The sequence below is a fragment of the Triticum aestivum genome, chromosome 5A (genome assembly GCF_018294505.1).
Source record: "Triticum aestivum cultivar Chinese Spring chromosome 5A, IWGSC CS RefSeq v2.1, whole genome shotgun sequence".
Taxonomy (NCBI): Eukaryota; Viridiplantae; Streptophyta; class Magnoliopsida; order Poales; family Poaceae; genus Triticum; species Triticum aestivum.
In genome coordinates this window covers 191,631,882-191,653,290 of record NC_057806.1, presented here as the reverse complement: position 1 = coordinate 191,653,290, position 21,409 = coordinate 191,631,882, and positions in this window count along the sequence as shown.

The window sequence follows — 21,409 nt, the reverse complement described above, 5'->3', positions numbered from 1 at the left end:
ATCAAGTTTCCGGTTAATACAATTCTAGCATGAATAATAAACATTTATCATGATATAAGGAAATATAAAATAACAACTTTATTATTGCCTCTAGGGCGTATTTCCTTCAGTCTCCCACTTGCACTAGAGTCAATAATCTAGTTCACATCGCCATGTGATTTAACACAAGTTTTTCACATCTTTATGTGATTAATACCCATAATTCACATTGCCTATGTGACAAACACCCAAAGGGTTTACTAGAGTCAATAATCTAGTTCACATCGCTTTGTGATTCACGCCCAAAGAGTACTAAGGTGTGATCATGTTTTGCTTGTGAGAGAAGTTTAGTCAACCGGTCTGCCACATTCAGATCCGTATGTATTTTGCAAACTTTCTATATCTACAATGCTCTACACGGAGATACTCTAGCTAATTGCTCACACTTCCAATATGTATCAAGATCGAGACTCAGAGTCATCTTAATTAGTATCAAAACTTGCATCGACGTAACTCTTTACGATGAACTATTTATATTTATCACCTCCATAACCGAGAAATATTTCCTTAGTCCTCTTAGGTAACTAAGGATAACTTTGACTGCTGTCCAGTGATCCACTCCTGGATCACTATCATACCCCTGGCCAAACTTATGGCCAGGTACACAATAGGTCTGGTACACAACATAGGATGATCTATAGTGTTGGGTTCTACGGTAGGGTGCGCCGACTGCAAATTAAAATTTTCTTACGCGCAGAACAACCAAGAACATGCTACGGGAGATGGATCATAGTTCGTTACCACTAGACGCGCAGTGCCGTGTAGCGGAAGAAGAGTTGGGGAAGCGCGTCCGCCTGGATCGTCTCCTCCTCGTCCGATCTCCCTCGTACAGGTTCGCGGAGCGGTGCAAGTGCACTGCCTCTAACAGTATCCGCGCGTGCAGGAGGAACGTTGTGCGGCGGACTGCTAGGTCCGATCACACAACCGACGGTGAGTGGAGATGTCTATTCGCAACACATGCAAATCCTAGTGACAGCGCCAAAGCGATCAATCACGTGAGTGTGCGGCACCTCCACTTTATATAGGCGTCCATTGTCGGCTCAACACTTGGGACTTGCACGGACCCTAAAGACCATAAGTCTACTCAGTCACAATCCGAATACAGCTCGGATCACATTCGACCAGTGTCCTCGGATCCGACCTCATAGGTTCCTTCCCTTAAGCGTGCGACCCCTTAGGTTCAACCCAGCTTGGTCGCAGTTCGGATCACCTCCGAACTACACAGTTGGTAGCGGCCTCTAAAAGGCATGCCGAACACCAAACAGACTATGAAGCTGGTTAGGCGAACTTGTATATCATAATTCCATTCCTTTTGCCACACGATATATGTTGTCGGGCTCAAGGCGAGTCTGTCATCCTTGTGCTAGCCCAACCTCTTTCTCGTTCCAGTGATGCCGACCACAAACCAGATTATCTCATAATCCTTGTCGCATGGCCATGCTTATCCTGGTCGGATCACATGAGGGGCCCAAAGTATATCTCTCCTGATCGGAGGGGAAAATCCCATCTTGCTCGACCACCTCTCGTAGCATGGTTCTGGACAAACCCGAAACCTACCTTTATAACTACCCAGTTACGGAGTAGCGTTTGCTCGGCCCAAAGCAAGTCTGTCACCATCCCGAGTACGTGCGTCAGCTTAGGTCTTAGGACATAGAACATATGTTATACTCGGGACTCACAGATGACATATCGCTGCGTCTCATAGTTGGGTCTATCTGACTCGGACCTTATCTCGACTCGGATCCGACTACGTCGAATCCGACCAGATCCTTCCAAGTCCATATTATCCGGTTATGATCCAATGCTCCATGGATAGTGAGACCAAGCCATCGACCGCGTCCACACAACCGTTTCAACTAGGCACCTTTAGGACAGTCATCATACAATGCATAGTCCCACAAACATGTCACGTACTTGCTGATACACATCATTGATAATGTCCAAGGACCATATTTATTCATAAACACATAGGAAATATCATCATACATGATTGCCTCTAGGGCATATCTCCAACATATAGAACCTATGGCTGAGGCATAGGGAATGAATTTCATTCTCTCTATATATTCTGTCGTGGTCGGGTTTTGAGTCTTACTCAACTTCACACCTTGTAACACAGGTAAGAACCCTTTCTTTGACTGGTCCATTTTGAACTCCTTTAAAATCTTGTTAAGGTATGTGCTTTGTGAAAGTCCTATCAAGCGTCTTGATCTATCTCTATAGATCTTGATGCTCAATACATAAGCACCTACACCTAGGTCTTTTATTGAAAAAAATCTTATTCAATTATCCTTTTATGCTATCAAGAAATTCTCTATCATTCCCGATCAATAATATGTCATCCACATATAATATCAGAAATGCTATAGAGCTCCCACTCACTTTCTTGTAAATACATGCTTCTCTGAAAGTCTGTATAAAACCATATGCTTTGATCACCTCATCAAAGCGTATATTCCAACTCCGAGATGCTTGCACCAATACATAAAGGGATCTGATACGTCTCCAACGTATCTATAATTTTGATTGTTCCATGCTGTTTTATTATCAATTTTGGATATTTTATAATCATTTTATAGTAATTTTATATCATTTTTGGTACTAACCTATTGACATAGTGCCCAGTGCTAGTTTCCTGTTTTTCCATGTTTTTTACACCACAAAAAATCAATATCAAACGGAGTCCAAATGGCACGAAACTTTACGATGCTTTTTATGGGCAAAAAGGAAGCAGATGGGCCCTGGTTGCACCTGGGGGGTGCCCCGAGGGGGGCACATCCCACCAGGGTGTGCACAGGCCTCCTGGCACGCCTTGGTGGGTTGTGCCCACCTTGGATGCCCCCGGACCGCCTCTTTGCTCGATAAATACCCAAATATTCCCAAAACCCTAGGGGAGTCGACGAAATATTCATCCAGCTGCCGCAAAGTCTAGAAACACCAGATCCAATCTAAACACCATCACGGAGGGGTTCACCACTTCCATTGGAGCCTCGCCGGTGATGCGTGAGTAGTTCTTTGTAGACCATCAGGTCCGTAGTTAGTAGCTACATGGCTTCATCTCTCTCTCTTGATCCTCAATACAATGGTCTCTTAGAGATCCATATGATGTAACTCTTTTGCAGTGTGTTTGTTGGGATCGATGAACTTCGAGTTTATGATCAGATCTATGTTTTTATATCGATGAAAGTATTTGAGTTTCTTTGATCTATTTTATGCATGATCTCTTATAGCCAAGTATTTCTTCTCCGATATTTCATTTTTGTCTGGCCAACTCAATCTATTTATCTTACAATGGGAACAGGTGCCCAGTAGTGGGTTCGATCTTACGGTGCTTGATCCTAGTGACAGAAAGGGAACCGACACATATGTATCGTTGCTACTAAGTTTAAAAGATGAGATCTATATCTACCGCCATATAGATAAACGGATCTTGTATACATCATGTCATCGTTCTTATTGCATTACTCCGTTTTTCCATGAACTTAATACATTAGATGCATGCTGGATAGCGGTCGATGTGTGGAGTAGTAGTAGTAGATGCATGCAGGAGTCGGTCTATAATCTTGGATGTGATGCCTATGTAATGATCATTGCCTGTATATCGTCATAATTATTTGAAGTTCTATCAATTTCCCAACAATAATTTATTCACCCACCATTTGCTATTTTTCTCGAGAGAAGCCACTAGTGAAACCTACGGCCCCGGGTCCTATTTCTCATATATTTTCCTTTGCGATCTACTTTTTCCTTGCTTTTATTTTCAGATCTATTAAACCAAAATTACAAAAATAATTTTCTGCACTTCATTTTATATGGCATTCCATCTATCAATATTTACAACTTTATCTCCCGTCACACGCGTTTCAGGCGTCGTTACCCAAAAGGGATTGACAACCCCTTTAACACGTCGGATTGCGAGGTGTTGTTATTTGTGTGCATGGGCTGTTTACATTGTGTTGCTTGGTTCTCCTATTGGTTCGATAGCTTGGTTTCATAACTGAGGTAAATACTCTGCCGTCGCTGTGCTACATCATCCCTCCCTCTTAGGGGGAAATACCGACGTAGTTCCAGCTGCCATCAAGGAGAATTTCTGGCGCCATTGCCGGGGAGGATCTTCAACATAACCAGGTTCCTAATCACAAATGTCATCTCCTTGCAATTTACATTATTCGCCATTTGCCTCTCGTTTTCCTCTCCCTCATTTCACAAAAATTTGCCATTTTATTCGCCCTCGTTTTCGTTCGCCTTTTTCTCATCAGATCTTTTGTTTGCTTGTGTTGCCATGTGCCTTCTATATGCTTGCTTCTTTGCTTGCTAAAAATCTATTGATATGGATCCCCATCCACTTGCTAATCTTTTTAAAAGATCCAATCATGATGAACCAATTGCTAGTGAGTTGAGTGCACTAGATTATCTTTATGAAGTTTTGCTTGAGAATCATGAATCTGAAAATTGTGATGAAGAAATTTATGAAGTGATTCATGATAGCTCCTTGAATGAAAAGCATGATTGCAATAATTTTACTATAAATTCTATTAATTTCAATTGTGCTAATAATATGCAAAACCCCAAGCTTGGGGATGCTTGTTTTGTCATGTCCGCTACTTATTGCAATGATCATGATTGGGGTGATAATATTTCTTATGATCTTGATATGAATATGTTTGCAATAATATTAAAAGTGGGTTCTGAAGAGTGTAAAATCTAGGTAAAAATAATCCATCACATTTGGAGAGTGTTCAATCTTGTGAAATTTTTGATAAAAGTTAGCTTGGAGAGGTCATGACTTTATTTGACAATAATCCCATTATTTTGGAAGAGTGTCAACGTTGCATGCATGCGCATCATATAGAGAATATGTTATGTGATAGCTATATTGTTGAATTTGAATATGATCCCACATATAATTATTATGAGAGAAGAAAATATTGTTGTAGAAATTTTCATGGTACTAAATTACCTCTCTTCTTGTTGAGATCGTCAATGTTTTATTCCTCTTCTTTGCATATGTTAGATGTTTCTTGTCTTGATAAATTGTTTCCTTATAAAATTCCTATGCATAGGAAGTATGTTAGACTTAATTGCATTTGTCATATGTTTCATGATGATCTCTTTGTATTTCAATTCTCATCTTTCATGTGAGCATCAATAATATCTTAAGCCTATCTTAATGGCTATAAAAAAGAGCTTGTTGGGAGGCAACCCAATGAATAAAATTTATTTTTGCTTTTTGCTTCCTGTTTTTGAGTGTTAGGACAATTATTGTACTGTTATGATTGTGTTTTTTGTGTTTTAATTAGTGTCTGTGCCAAGTAAATCCTTTAGGATCTTCTTGGGTGATAGTTGTTTGCTCTTGTCGACAAAAATGAAAAGTTTGCGTCACGAAATTAATTTTCATTTTTTTACCAGAGAGTTATAAAATACCCATTCTACTTGCAGGTGATCAATATACAAATTTCTCAGGTCTTCCTAATTGCTCGGAGTTTTTTGAGTTACAGAAGTATTCGAAATAGTCAGATTGCTACATACTGTTCTGTTTTGACAGATTTTGTTTTCTTTGTGTTGTGTGCTTATTTGATGAGTTTTTGCCATAGAAAAGTTTGAATATAGTAGATATAATACAAAAACAAAATATGAATTGGTTTGATACAACACTTATAGTAGTGGTTTATTATTATTATACTGGCGGATCTCACGAAGGCTTTGTTGAGTTTTGTGTGATTGAAGTTTTCTAGTTTTGGGTTATCTTACGATGGATGAAGAAAGGATGTAAGAGCCTAAGCTTGGGGATGCCCCGACATCCATAGCTATTATTCAAGAATGAGAAACCATCTAATCTTGGGGATGCCCCCGAGTGGCATTCCTGCTTTCTTCCAACAACTATTAGTATTTTACTCGAGAATATATTTTTATTTGTCACATGATATGTGTTTTGCTTGGAGCGTCTTGTATGATATGTGTCATTTCTTGTTTTATTTTGTGTTTTAAGTCATCAATCCTTGCTGGACACACCTATTTTAGAGAGCCAAAATTATGTCATGACTTGTTAGAATTGCTCTCAATGCTTCACTTAAATCTTCTATGAGCTAGGACTTGCTCTAGTGCATCACTTATATCTTTTTGAGCACAGTGTGCTTTGTTATTTTTGAAGAAATTCTCTCCTGCTTCACTTAAACTATTTTGTGAGAAAGAAAATTTGTTATGCTCATGATCTTCACTTATATTTGTTTGAGCTTATGAGAAGCAACTCATGAAAATTAGTTCCAAAGTGATAGATATCCAAGAAGGATAAAGTAAAGAAAATTTCATGAAGATCATTGGACAAAATAAACTTGATTCTTAGTAATAGTTTTGAGATATGATGATGTGATATGTGAGTTATGTTGATGAGTAATTATGCTTTAGTAGGAATATTGGTGTTATGGTTTGTGATTCCCTATGCATGCATGATAGTCAATAATCATGCAGTGAAAATTATATCCTACTTGTGGTGCATTATTCGGTGTTAATTATTCTTAATGCTTGCTTATGAGATTATTCGTTTCTTGGTTGGTCGCTTCCGAATCTTTTGCTAGCCTTCACTTGGCACTAAGTATGACCTCTACTTGTGCATCCAAAATCCTTTAAAGCAGTTTTGCCACATGAGTCCACTATATCTACCTATATGCAGTATTATTTTGCAGTTCTAAGCAAATTTGCATGTGCTATCTCCAATTTTCAAAATAAACTTCTCTTTCGTGTGTTTGTTTCACTCGCGGAGCGGTGAGGGGTGGCTAATATTTTCCATGTTAGATGTGTTATGCTCAAGATGAGTGTTTATTCACTTGTCATTGCACGATAGTAAGGCAAATGTATTAGGGATGCCCAGACACGAAATGCAAAAACAAAAATGAATTTACTTTATGTTGTCAAATAATAAATTCCTTGGAAAGTGTTGGTATGGATGGCACCCGTGGATGCGGCTAGCCATGGAAAGTGAAAGTTATGGTGGAAAAAGGAATAAACTTTATTTTCTGTTTGAGAACCTCCTATGGCATATCTAGCATGGAAAGTGTTCAGAACTCTAAGTCATTTTGGTTGGTGGGATGGATACACCTCCCAAAATGTTTTTGTCTCAAATTCTTTTGCTCTTTGCTCTGGCACCTCTAGAAATCCCTACTTCCCTCTATGAAGGGACTTTCTTTGACTTTATGCATTTTTTAAAATTTGAGTCTCCATCTTCTCTCATAAAAAGCACCAACTAGGAGGCACTATGATCATGCTCAAGTATTGGGTGTAGTTAATAATCAAGTGTGTTTCATGAATGGATGAATGTTTGCCAATGATGGGCTAGGGATAAATTATTTTAGCATTGATATTTTAAAAGACATGGTTGCTTGTTGATATGCATCAGTATCTAAATCATTATGTCAAAACTAGACTATTGCTTTGAATCACATAAAGTCCAAATGTCCATGCTATAAAGAAAAGAATATGATATGACATGATGAACATCACCACATCAAAAATTCTGTTTTTTATCACTTACCTACTCGAGGACGAGTAGGAGTTAAGCTTAGGGATGTTGATACGTCTCCAGTGTATCTATAATTTTTGATTGTTCCATGCTGTTTTACTATCAATCTTGGATGTTTTATAATCATTTTATAGTCATTTTATATCATTTTTTGGTACTAACCTATTGACATAGTGCAAAGTGCCAGTTCTTATTTTTTCCATGTTTTTTACATCACAGAAAATGAATATCAGACGGAGTCCAAATGCCACGAAATTTACAGAGATTTCTTACGGACCAGAAGGAACATGTTGGGCTCTAGTTGCACCTAGGGGGAGTCCCGATGAGGGGACAACCCACCAGGGCGCACCCTGGTGGGTTGTGCCCACCTCGGGTGCCCCACGGACCACCTCTTTACTCTATAAATACCCCAATATTTCCAGAACCCTAGGGGAGTCAACAAAATATTCATCCAGCCGCCACAAAGTCCAGAACCACAAGATCAAATCTAGACACCATCTCGAATGGGGCTCACCACCTCCATTGGTGCCTCTCCAATGATGCATGAGTAGTTCTTTGTAGACCTTCGGGTCCGTAGTTAGTAGCTAGATGGCTTCATCTCTCTCTCTCTCTCTCTCTCTTGATTCTCAATATAATGGTCTCTTGGAGATCCATATGATATAACTCTTTTGTGTTGTGTTTGTTGGGATCGATGAACTTTGAGTTTATGATCAGATCTATGTTTTTTATGTCCATGAAAGTATTTGAGTTTCTTTGATCTCTTTTATGCATGATCTCTTATAACCTCGTATTTCTTCTCCAATATTTGGGTTTTTCCTGGCCAACTCGATCTATTTATCTTGCAATGGGAAGAGGTGCCCAGAAGTCGGTTTGATCTTACGGTGCTTGATCTCATTGATAGAAAGGGAACCGACACGTATGTATCGTTGCTACTAAGGATAAAAAGATGAGATCTATATCTACTGCCATGTAGATAAACAGATCTTGTCTACATCATGTCATCATTCTTATTGCATTACTCCGTTTTTCCATGAACTTAATACACTAGATGCATGCTGGATAGCGGTCGATGTGTGGAGTAATAGTAGTAGATGTAGGCAGGAGTCGCTCTACTAATCTTGGACGTGATGCCTATGTAATGATCATTGCCTAGATATCTTCATAATTATTTGAAGTTCTATCAATTGCCCAACAGTAATATTTTCACCCACTGTTTTCTATTTTTCTCGAGAGAAGTCACTAGGGAAACCTACGGCCCCCGGGTCTTATTTCTCATATATTTGCCTTTGCGATCTACTTTTTCCTTGCTTTTATTTTAAGATCTATTAAACCAAAAATACAAAAATAATTTGCTGCACTTTATTTTGTTTGGCCTTCGATCTATCAATATTTACAACTTTATCTCCCGTCACACGCTGTTTCTCGCGATGTTACCTGAAAGGGATTGACAACCCCTTTAACACATCGGGTTGCGAGGTGTTGTTATTTGTGTGCAGGGCTGTTTACGTTGTGTTGCTTGGTTCTCCTACTGGTTCGATACCTTGGTTTCACAACTGTGGGAAATACTCTACCATCGTTGTGCTACATCATCCCTCCCTCTCCGGGGAAATACCGACGTAGTTCCAGCTGCCATTAGGATCGCTGGAGCTTGCACACATTGTTAGCACCTTTAGGATCGACGAAACCTTGTGGTTGCATCATATACAACTCTTTTTAAGATATCCATTAAGGAATGCAATTTTGACATCCATTTGCCAGATTTCATAAAATGCGGCAATTGGTAACATGATTCAGACAGACTTAAGCATCGCTACGAGTGAGAAAATCTCATCGTAGTTAACACCTTGAACTTGTCGAAAACATTTATTGCGACAAGTCGAGCTTTGTAGATAGTAACACTATAAGCAACGTCTATCTTTCTCTTGAAGATCCATTTATTCTCAATGGCTTGCCGATCATCGGGCAAGTCCACCAAAGTCCACACTTTGTTCTCATACATGGATCCTATCTCAGATTTCATGGCCTCAAGCCATTTATCGGAATCTGGGCTCACCATCGCTTCCTCATAGTTTGTAGTTTCGTCATGGTCTAGTAACATGACTTCCAGAACAGGATTGCCATACCACTCTGGTGCGGAACATGCTCTGGTTGACCTACGAGGTTCGGTAGTAACTTGATCTGAAATTTCATAATCATTATCATTAGCTTCCTCTCTAGTTGGTGTAGGCATCACTGGAACTGATTTCTGTGATGAGCTACTTTCCAATTCGAGAGAAGGTACAATTACCTCATCAAGTTCTACTTTCCTCCCACTCACTTCTTTTGAGAGAAACTCCTTCTCTAGAAAGGATCCATTCTTAGCAACGAAAATCTTGCCTTCGGATCTATGATAGAAGGTGTACCCAACAGTTTATTTTGGGCATCCTATGAAGACACACTTCTCCAATTTGGGTTCGAGCTTACCAGTTTGAAACCTTTTCACATAAGCATCGCAACCCCAAACTTTAAGAAACAACATCTTTGGTTTCTTGCCAAACCATAGTTCATACGGTGTCATCTCAATGGATTTAGACGGTGTCCTATTTAACATGAATGCAACTATCTCTAATGCATAATGTAACGCCCTCGATGCGGCTATATCTCCTACGTGTCGAAGCATGACTTAGAGGCATAACTGCATTGAAAGCAATGTCGCAAGTAAGGTAATCTTCACAACAACCCATGTAAATATATATAGAAGGGGAAAGGTTACATAGTTGGCTTACACTCGCCACGTCACACAAATACATGAATAACATTACAATCATCCAATACACTCATGGTCTGACTACGGTACCAAAATAAAAAAATCAACCCCAGCATGCGACACGGTCCCCGGTCGCCCCAACTAGGCACCACTACTGATCATCTGGGAAAGACACATAATAACAATGAGAGTCTTCATCGAACTCCCACTTGAGCTCAAGCGCATCGTCTGGAGCGGTATCATCGGTCCCTGCATCTGTTTTGGAAGTAATCTGTGAGTCACGGGGACTCAGCAATCTCGCACCCTCATGATCAAGACTATTTGAGCTTATAGGTAATGCAAGGTAATATGTGGAGCTGCAGCACTCGACTAGCATATATGGTGGCTAACCTGTTCGCAAAAGAGAGTGAGAAGAGAAGGCAAAAGCACGGTCGAACAACTATGATCAAGAAGTGATCCTAGAACAACCTACGTCAAGCATTACTCCAACACCGTGTTCACTTCCCGGACTCCGCCGAGAAGAAACCATCACGGTTACACACGCGGTTGATTCATTTTAATAAAGTTAAGTTTCATGTTATCTACAACCGGACATTAACAAATTCCCATCTGCCCATAACTGCGGGCACGGCTTTCAAAAGTTCAAATCCCTGCAGGGGTGTCCCAACTTAGCCCATCACTAGCTCTCACGGTCAACGAAGGATATTCCTTCTCCCGAGACATTCCGATCAGACTCGGAATCCCGGTTTTACAAGACATCCTTGACAATGGTAAAACAAATCCAGCAACACCGCCCGAATGTGCCGACAAATCCCGATAGGAGCTGCACATGTCTTGTTCTCAGGGCACACTCAGATGAGACATCCTACGAGTAAAACCAACCCTCAAGTTGCCCCGAGGTGGCCCCGCAGTCTACTCGGTCGGACCAACACTCAGAGGAGAACTGGCCCAAGGGGGTTTCAATAAAGATGACCCTTGGGCTCCGGAAACCCAAGGGAAAAAGAGGCTAGGTGGCAAATGGTAAAACCAAGGTTGGGCATTGCTGGAGGAGTTTTATTCAAGGCGAATTGTCAAGGGGTTCCCATTATCACCCAACCGCGTAAGGAACGCAAAATCCGGGAACATAACACCGATGTGACGGAAACTAGGGCGGCAAGAGTGGAACAAAACACTAGGAAAAAGGCCGAGCCTTCCACCCTTTACCAAGTATATAGGTGCATTAAGATAATAAGATAATATAGTGATATCCCAACAATAAACAATGTTCCAACAAGGAACGATCTCCAATCTTCACCTGCAACTAGTAACCCTATAAGAGGGGTTGAGCAAAGCGGTAACATAGCCAATCAACGGTTTGCTAGGACATGGTGGGTTAGAGGTTTGATATGGCAATTTGGGAGGCATGATAAGCAAGTGGTAGGCATCATAGCATAGGCATAGCAAAAGAGCGAGCATCTAGCAAGCAAAGATAGAAGTGATTTCGAGGGTATGATCATCTTGCCTGCAAAGTTGTCAGAGTTGACTTGATCCTCATAAGCAAACTCAACGGGATCCTCATTCACGAACTCGTCTCCCGGCTCTACCCAAACAAGACAAACAAGCAAAAGGAACACACGCAACCACATGCAATGCTCAAACAACGTGATGCAAACATCGTATGATATGCGGGATGCGGTATGCGATGCATATGCAAGATTTGCAAAGGAATGATTGAACCTGGCCTCAACTTGGAAATCCAAGAGTGCCACTGGAAAGGTGAGGTGATTTCGGTTGAAAACGATATAAAGATCACCGGAATCGGATGCACGGTTTGGAAATGGCAAGCAAAACAAATATGGCACCGGTCTGCGATAAACAACAAGTAGCCAACTAAATGCAACAAGATAAATATGCTACAACACTCAAACATGGCAACAAAATACATGGCAGGGATCCACTCAAGATTCTTGCCAAAAGATGAACACTGAGCTACGGCTAATTCACTCATTAACAGGTTCAAACAAGCATGGTAAAAGAGCAAATGATAACAGGTTTCATACTTAGTGAAATTAACACAAGTCTGGAATTTAACATCGGGTAGCATATTTAGAGCATGAAAACTACAAGCTACAGGAACTTAACATGGAAAATCAAGGCATGTCATGAAGCTACTCAAAGCACTTAACAAAAGTCCCTTAGTGACCTTGAGCCAAAAGGGATCAGAAAATACAATTGCAAGCATGTGAACATGGCAAAAACATAATCAAATTACAGACTTAGTGAAAAACTGGAGCATGCAAATCTGTTAACAAGTAGGCATGTTTACGAGCTCGATGCACTCACTACGGAGCATGGCATGACAAACCAAGCATACACCCATCAAGAATACATGGCATAGAAGTTAGACATGGCAAGAACAACAACATAGCATGCACAGATCAATAGCAATATCCTCGGCAAAATCGCTAACAAGTCAACAATCTGCCATGATTCACGAAATAGCGAAAGTAGAGCTCGATTGACTCAAGCTAGGGTTCTCCATAAATGCAAAAAAATACATGGATGGATAGAGAACCACAATGGCAACAAATCATCCTTACTGATCATCCTCAAAAGAGGCACGGATCACTAGGAAACAACATGAACATATGGCATAACGACAAAAACAGATCAATGACTGAAATTCTACGTCCCTGAAATCAGCATTACCGATTGCACTACTTTGCAAGCTTGTGCTAGTCACCACACATATCACAAAAATACATGGTAAGCACCTCTGTAAATATGGCATGGCATATAACAAAACTCATGAAGAGCTCAGGAGCATATCATGCACACATTAATCATGGCAAAAATGACAAATAGCTATTTGATGAAACAGATCTGCCAAGTTTATCACATAGCCCTCTTCCAACAGCATTTCAGGCATCAAGATGAGCTCAAATGAAAATGATGCAATAATATGAAATGATGTACTCGTTGAGACGAACATTTTGATATGCTACACGCACAAATCGGATCTACGATGAGATAGTTATGGCATGCGGAAAAATGCAAATAATCTAGGGTTTGGGAATGAAAAGTCAACCGCGAAGTCAGATCCAGATCCAGATCGGGATCGCACGGAAAACGATGACCGCCGGAGGGAGCTCGCCGGAACGGAGGCACGGTGGCCGGAGTTGAACTTGGCGCCGGAGTGGAGGGGCTTGCCAGCCGAAGCTTATCGGCGTCGGCGCGAGCGGCGAGGGGCGACGAGGTGGCGGTGGTGCGGTGCCGGAGTTGAGCGGAGCTCCGTTGGCGATGGCCGGCGTCGAGGCGGCGGCGTCGGAGCGGCGAAGGGCAGCGAAGGCGGCGCGGGGCGTGTGACCGGTCAGCGGGGCGCGCTGGGTGCCAAACGATAGTTCATATGGTGACATCTCGACGGATTTAGACGGTGCCCTATTTAACATGAATGCAACTATCTCTAATGCATAACCCCAAAATGATAGTGGTAAATCGGTAAGAGACGTCATTGACCGCACCATATCTAATAAAGAACGGTTATGACGTTCGGACACATCATTACACTGTGGTGTTCCAGGTGGCTTGAGTTGTGAAACTATTCCACATTGTTTTAAATGAAGGCCAAACTCGTAACACAAATATTCGCCTCCGTGTTCAGATCGTAGAAACTTTATTTTCTTGTTTCGATGATTCTTCACATTACATTGAAATTCTTTGAACTTTTTCAAATGTTTCAGACTTGTGTTTCATTAAGTAGATAAACTCATGTCTGCTCAAATCATCTGTGAAGGTCAAAAAATAACGATACCCACCGCGAGCCTCAACACTCATCAGACCACATACATCTGTATGTATTATTTCCAATAAGTCAGTGGCTCACTCTATACTTCTGGAGAACGGAGTTTTAGTCATCTTACCTATGAGGTATGGTTTGCAAGCATCAAATGATTCATAATCAAGTGATTCAAAAGTCCATCCGCATGGAGTTTCTTCATGCGCTTTACACCAATATGATCTAAACGGAAGTGCCACAAATATGTTGCACTATCAATATCAACTTTGCATCTTTTGGCATCAATATTATGAACATGTGTATCACTACGATCGAGATTCGATAAGCCATTTACACTAGGTGTATGATCAAAGAAGGTTTTATTCATATAAAAAGAACAACAATTATTCTCTGGCTTAAATGAATAAACATATTTGCAATAAACATGATATAATTATATTCATGCTCAATGCAAACACTAAATAGCATTTATTTAGGTTCAACGCTAATCCCGAAGGTAGAGGGAGTGTACAATGGTGATCTTATCAACCTTGGAATCACTTCCAACACACATCATCACCTCGCCCTTAACTAGTCTTTGTTCATTTTGCAACTCCTGTTTTGAGTTACTAATCTTAGCAATTGAAACAATATCAAATACCCTGGGGTTACTATGAACACTAGTAAAGTACACATCAATAACATGTATATCAAATATACATTTTTTCACTTTGGCATCCTTCTTATCCGCCAAGTATTTGGGGTAGTTCCGCTTCTAGTGACCATTCCCTTTGCAGTAGAAGCATTCAGTTTCAGGCTTCGGTCTAGCTTTGGGTTTCTTGACGGGAATGAAAACTTGCTTATCATTATTCTTGAAGTTCCCTTTCTTTTCCTTTGCCCTTTTTCTTGAAACTAGTGGTCTTGTCAACCATCAACACTTCATGCTTTTTCTTGATTTCTAACTTCGCTGATTTGAATATCGAGAAGAGCTCGGGAATCGTTTTCGTCATCCCTTGTGTATTATAGTTCATCACGAAGTTGTAGTAGATTGGTGATAGTGACTAGAGAACTTTGTCAATCACTATCTTATCTGGAAGATTAACTCCCACTTGATTCAAGTGATTGTACTACCCAGACATTCTGAGTACATGCTCACTGGCTGAGCCATTCTCCTCCATCTTGTAGGCAAAGTACTTGTCACAGGTCTCAAATATCTCGACATGGGCATGCGTCTAAAAACCAACTTCAACTCTTGGAACATCTCATATGCTCCGTGGCATTCAAAACATTTTTGAAGTCATGGCTCTAAGCCGTAAAGCATGGTGCACTAAACTATCAAGTAGTCATCATACTGAGCTTGTCAAACATTCATAACGTCTGCATTTGCTCCTGTAATAGGTCTGTCACCTAGCCGTGCATCAAGGACATAATTCTTCTTTCCAATAATGAGGATAATCCTCGGATCACAGACCCAGTCCGCATCATTGCTACTGTCATCTTTCAACTTAGTTTTCTCTAGGAACATATCAAAATAAAACAGGGGAGCTATACGCGAGCTATTGATCTATAACATATATATGCAAATACTATCAGGACTAAGTCCATGATAAATTAAGTTCGGTTAATCATATTACTTAAGAACTCCCACTTAGATAGACATCCCTTGAGTCATCTAAATGATCACGTGATCCATATGAACTAAACCTTTTCCGATCATCATGTGAGATGGAGTAGTTTTCAATGGTGAACATCTCTATGTTGATCATATCTACTATATGATTGATGTTCGACCTTTCGGTCTCCATTGTTCCGAGGCCATGTCTGGACATGCTAGGCTCGTCATGTTTAACCCGATTATTCCGCATGTGCAAAATTGTCTGGCACTCGTTATATCAGAACGTAGAGCTTATCACACCCGATCATCACGTGGTGTCTCGGCATGATGAAGTGTCGCAATGGTGCATACTCAGGGAGAACACTTATACATTGAAATTTTAGTGAGGGATCATCTTACAATGCTACTGTCGAACTAAGAAAAATAAGATGCATAAAAGATAAACATCATATGCAATCAAAATATGTGACATGCTATGGCCATCATCATCTTGTGCCTTTGATCTCCATCTCAAAAGCACCGTCATGATCTCCAAGGTCACCGGCTTGACACCTTGATCTCCATCATAGAGTCGTGGTCGTCTCGCCAACTATTGCTTCTACAACTATCGCTAATGCATAGTGATAAAGTAAAGAAATTACATGACATTTGCATTTCATACAATAAAGCGACAACCATAAGGTACCTGCAGTTGCCGATAACTTTTACAAAACATGATCATCTCATACAATAATGTATATCACATCATGTCTTGACCATATCACATCACAACATGCCCTACAAAAACAAGTTAGACATCCTCTACTTTGTTGTTGCAAGTTTTACGTGGCTGCTATGGGATTCTAGTAAGAACTGTTCTTACCTAGGCATAAAAACCACAATGGCGATTTATAGAATTTGCTCTTTTAACCTTCGACAAGGACCAGCCGCAGTCAAATCCAATTCAACTAAAGTTGGAGAAACAAACACCCGCTAGCTACCTTTATGCAAAACTACTTGCATGTCTCTTGATGGAACCAGTCTCATGAACGTGGTCATGTAAGGTTGGTACGGGCCGCTTCATCCAACAATACCGCCGCATCAAATTAAGACATTGGTGGTAAGCAGTATGACAATCACCGCCCACAACTCTTTGTGTTCTACTCGTGCATATCATCTATGCATAGACCTGGCTCGGATGCCACTGTTGGGGAACGTAGCATGCAATTTCAAAACAATCCTACGCTCATGCAAGATCTATCTATGAGATGCATAGCAACGAGAGGGGGGAGTGAGTCCACGTACCCTTGTATACCGAAAGCAGAAGCATTTGACAACGTGGTTGATGTAGTTGAACCTCTTCTCGTTCCGACCGATCAAGCACCATACGTACGACACCTCCGAGTTCTGCACACGTTCAGCACGATGACCTCCCTGGAGCTCTTGATCTAGCAAAGTTTCAAGGGAGAGTTCCATCAGCACGACGGCGTGGTGACAGTGATGGTGAAGTGATCCGCGCAGGGCTTCACCTAAGCACTATGAAGATATGACCAGAGGTGTAAATTGTGGAGGGGGGCGCCGCACATGGCTAACAATTGTTGGTTTGTGTTCTAGGGGTGCCCCCCTTCATATATATAGGCTGGAGGGAGGAGATGCAGCCAAGGGGGCACCCCAATCCTACTTGGGGGGTCCTACTTGGTGTCCTCCCAATTCGGCATGCCCCCTTTCCTATTCCTATTCGGAGTAGGAAGGGAAGAGGGGGACGGGGAAATCCTATTCCCCTTTTCCTTTCATCCTTCCCCTTTTCTACTCCAATTTGGCCAGCCCATATGGGAGGGTTGCACCAGCCCCTTAGGGGCTGGTCTATCCCCCTCTTGGCCCATTAAGGCCCATGTAGTTGCCGGGGGGATGCCCAGAATCCCTTCCGGTGACCCAATTTGCACCCGGTACCCCTGGAACACTTCCCGTGTCCGAATATCATCGTCCAGTATATGAATATTGACCTATCGACCATTTCGAGACTCCTCGTCATGTCCATGATCTCATCCGGGACTCCAAACAACATTCGGTCACCAAATCACATAACTCACATAATAAAAAATCATCATCGAACATTAAGGGTGCGAACCCTGCGGGTTCGAAAAATATGTAGACATGACCGAGACACCTCTACGGTCAATAACCAATAGTGGAACCTGGACGCTCATATTGGTTCCCACATATTCTAAGAAGATCTTTATTAGTCGTACCGTAATGACAACGTACATTATTCCCTTTGTCATCAGTATGTTACTTGCCCGAGATTCGATCGTTGGTATCCCCATACCTAGTTCAATCTCGTTATCGGGAGGTCTCTTTACTTGTTCTGTAATGCATCATCCCTCAACTAACTTATTAGTCACATTGCCTACAAGGCTTATTATGATGTACATTACTGAGAGGGCCCAGAGATACCTCTCCAATACTTGGAGTGACAAATCCTAATCTCGATCTATGCCAACCCACTAAACACCTTCGGAGATACCTGTAGAGCATCTTTATAATCATCTAGTTACGTTGTGATGTTTGATAGCACCCAAGGTATTCCTTCGGTATCCGAGAGTTGCATAATATTATAGTCGAAGGAATAAGTATTTGACATGAAGAAGGCAATAGCAATAAACTTTTAATGATCATTATTCTAAGCTAACAGATGGGTCTTGCCCATCACATCATTCTCCTAATGAGGTGGTCCCGTTCATCAAATGACAACACATGTCTATGGTTAGGAAACTTAACCCGCTTTGATTAACAAGCTAGTCTAGTAGAGGATTACTATGGACATGGTGTTTTGTCTATGTATCCACACATGTATCAAGTTTCCGGTTAACACAATTCTAGCATGAATAAAAAACGTTTATCATGATATAAGGAAATATAAAATAAGAACTTTATTATTGCCTGTAGGACATATTTCTTTCAGATAAGATGAGCCTGGATGATCTCGATTAGGGAAATGAATATATTGTTCTAATATTGTTCTTATGTTGTAATGTGTTGTTTTCATGTAGCAATCGTATTGTGATGTTATAATATATTTATGTGCCCGATATGAAATTGGCAAACAGTTGTTTGATATGAAATGTGAATTTGCGTAATACTGTAAATATTAATTATAAATAATAAACCTGCTAAATGTGTCATGGAACTTTGCAAACGGTTCTAGCAGTAAAAGCGCTTGTGATGGATAGCCCAATGCCACACGGTTTTCTTCATCAAATCGTGTGTGATGTAGTTGATAAAAGCAAACAGTTAACCAAGGCAGAGAGTGTGTGATAGTTACACCTTCCACACACGAGCCTACACATAAAACTGTGTGGGATGTACATACAAACGGAAATGTTTTCCCTAGATTGAGTGTGTGGGATGTACATTAGACGAAAACATTTTCCTTAGATTGACTGTGTGGGATGTACATAAGAACGAAAACGTATTCCTTGGATTGACTGTGTGTGATAAGCCTTGCAATCAATGTGACTAAAGAGTTAGTTGTGGGATGATGCATTACGGAACGAGTAAAGAGACTTGCCGGTAACGAGATTGAACTAGGTATGAAGATACCGACGATCGAATCTCGGGCAAGTAACATACCTATGACAAAGGGAATAACATATGTTGTTATGCGGTTTGACCGATAAAGATCTTCGTAGAATATGTAGGAGCCAATATGAGCATCCAGGTTCCGCTATTGTATATTGACCGGAGATATGTCTCGGTCATGTCTACATAGTTCTCGAACCCGTAGGGTCCACACGCTTAACGTTTGATGATGATTTGTATTATGAGTTATGTGTTTTCGTTACCGAAGTTTGTTAGGAGTCCCAAATGAGATCATAGACATGATGAGGAGTCTCGGAATGCTCGAGAGGTAAAGATTCATATATTGGAAGGTTGTATTCGCACGTCGGAATGGTTCCGAGTGATTTAGGTATTTTTCCGGAGTACCAAGGGGTTACCGGAACACCCTGGGGGAATATTGGGCCTACATGGGCCATAGGGGAGAGGGGAGGCAGCCCACAAGGGGTACTTGGGCCCCCTCCCTATAGGGAGTACAAATTGGATTAGTGAGGGGGGCGCGCCCCCTTTCCTTCTCCTCTTCCTCTCCCTTCCCTCGTCCCCCCTTCAGGAAAATGGAAAGGGAGCCAAACTAGGATTGGGAGTCCTAGTTGGACTCCCCCCTTTGGCGCGCCCCCTAGGCCGGCCACCTCCTCCCCTCATCCTTTATATACGGGGGCAGGGGCACCCCAAACGCACATCAATTGTTCCTTAGCCGTGTGTGGTGCCCCCTCCAGAGTTTACCACCTCGGTCATATTCTTGTAGTGCTTAGGCGAAGCCCTGCGTGGATCACATCACCAACACCATCGTCTCATCGTCGTGCTGACGATACTCTCCCTCGACCCTCTATTGGATCAAGAGCTCGAGGGACATCATCATGCTGAATGTGTATTGAACACGAAGGTGTCGTATGTTTAGTACTTGGATCGGTTGGATCGTGGAGACGTTCGACTACATCAACTGTGTTACATAATGCTTCCACTTTAGGATTACGAGGGTACCTAGACACACTCTCCCATCTCGTTGTTATGCTTCTCCTAGATAGATCTGGTGTGATCGTAGGAATTTTTTGAATTAGTACATTCCCCAACGGAACCGACCAGCGCTGTCCGGTCGAAGTTTTCCTTACGACCTCAAACGATGTGTATAGAGTTCCCAAGTCCACTTCATCGGATGGTACTATGCTTGGTACACCCGACGACGGTGCCTGCCGCATCAAAGCCTACCCCTCCGGTCAGCTCTAAGCATGGCCCCCGACACATCCTATAAACACCAGAAACAAGTTGTAAGTCCTGGACAGAGACCAGGGTGATTAATAAAGTCGAGCAGGGTCATAATTGAGGGCCCAATGTGCGGTAGTAGTTGTTCTTGGATAACATACAGACAACTCAGTCCTTAAGGACGGCCTCAATGAGACAACCCACCATGTAGTCTGATGCGGGTTGAACTACGTTGGTATTTACCCAAAGAGGAAGGGATGATGCAACACACCTATGATATTTATTTCCCTTAGTGATGAGACCCAGGTTATCGAACCAATAGGAGAACCACGTAACACTATGTAAACGGTACCTGCACACAAAGAACAAATACTTGCAACCCGACATAAAAGAGGGGTTGTAAATCCCTCCCGGGTAAAAATATAGATAAAATTATAGTAGATTGGATAAATAGATCTCACGCGAACATGAGATAAAATAAATAACAAAAAATTGCAGCAAGGAATTTTTGGGTTTTTCGATTAATAGATCTGAAAATAAAAGCAAATAAAAATACATCTGGAAGGCAAATATGATAAAGAATAGACCACGGGGGGCATATATTTCACTAGTGGCTTCTCTCGAGAAAGATAGCATACGGTGGGTAAACAAATTACTATTGGGAAATTCATAGAACTTCAAATAATAATGACGATATCCAGGCAATGATCATTATATAGGCATCATGTCCAAGATTAGTAGACCGACTCCTGCCTGCCTCTACTAGTATTACTCCACAGATCGACCGCTATCCAGCATGCATCTAGTGTATTAGGTTCATGGAGAAGTGGAGTAATGCAATAAGAACGATGACATGATGTAGACAAGATCTATTCATGTAGGAATAGACCCCATCTTGTTATCCTTAATAGCGACGATACATACGTGTCATTTCCCCTTTTGTCA